The sequence below is a fragment of the Aplysia californica genome, unplaced genomic scaffold (assembly GCF_000002075.1).
Source record: "Aplysia californica isolate F4 #8 unplaced genomic scaffold, AplCal3.0 scaffold00608, whole genome shotgun sequence".
NCBI classification, from domain to species: domain Eukaryota; kingdom Metazoa; phylum Mollusca; class Gastropoda; order Aplysiida; family Aplysiidae; genus Aplysia; species Aplysia californica.
The window spans coordinates 113,245-114,437 of NW_004797878.1; positions in this window are offsets into that span (position 1 = coordinate 113,245).

Here is a 1,193-nt window from a genome sequence, read left to right on the forward strand (position 1 = left end):
GAGAGAGAGAGAGGTGGGAGAGGTGAGGGGAAGAATAAGAGAATAAGAAGAGATAGAGATGGTTTGAAAATGAGAGAGGGGGGTAGGGAGAGACAGAGAGAGAGAGAGAGAGAGAGAGAGAGAGAGAGAGAGAGAAATGTAGGAGAGAGAGAGGGGAGAGAGAGAGAGAGAGAGAGAAAGAGAGAGAGAGAGAGTGAGAGAAGGAAAAGCACGGGGAAGAACAAAGAGACATGCTAGACAGTTAGACAAACAGACGTACAGACAGGGGTGGGGGCAAGGGCTGTCATTCGGCGGCTGGCGGCCTTATCTGAGGCAAACATATCACCCAGATCCTTCACACACACAATTTTCTAACCCACTACACTTACAAGTTTGAATTGTAAATTCAAAATCAATGTATCCTGATCGTCCTGGGGGCACTTTTTCAGCAGTAAAGTGCTCAGAAGCCCCGCTCGGTTCGTATCCGGCCAACAATTTACGGTGTAGAGACATCTTTACTGCGCTTGCAAGTGGCGATTACAAATAAATAGGTCACAACGAAAGGGATTCCCCCGTGTGGTTAAAAATAGATAACTGTCATCACATACCACTTTCCATGGGAGCAGCTTCCCACAAGTTGTAGGCGTAGGTTTGATTGTGGTTGATTTCATTTGTAGATGAATAGATAGGATGTCTCTGAAGAGGATTCGGGAGGTTAAGGTGTGTCAAATGATTATTATTATTGTTATAATATAATATAATATGCATAGTACATGTGCCAGGCAGCAAGTACAAGAGGTGTCTACAGCTGTTTGCACATCCTCTATACTTTTTGTCTGTCTGTCTGTCTGTCCGTCTGTCTGTCTGTCTGTCTTACTTTCTTTCTTTTCTTTCTTTCTTTTCTTTCTTTCTTTCTTTAGTTTAGCATAAGGCCATTTGCTTGTGAAATTTATAAAATCCATATCCCTTGACTAAATAGAGCAACGATGATATCTATATATTAGTCAGACATGAAAGAATAAATTCAAGTAATTATTTATTGTTATAAGCGCTTGGTAACCATGGAAACCAAAAAACATTCGCCATATTGGATAATTTCATCAAATTTCAAAAGCTATCTACTCTCTTATTTGGCTTTCATTTTTAACAAGTACAAACTACACACCCATGTAATTAACAAATAACGCTAGCTCTCCCTCCCTTCCCCCCCCCCT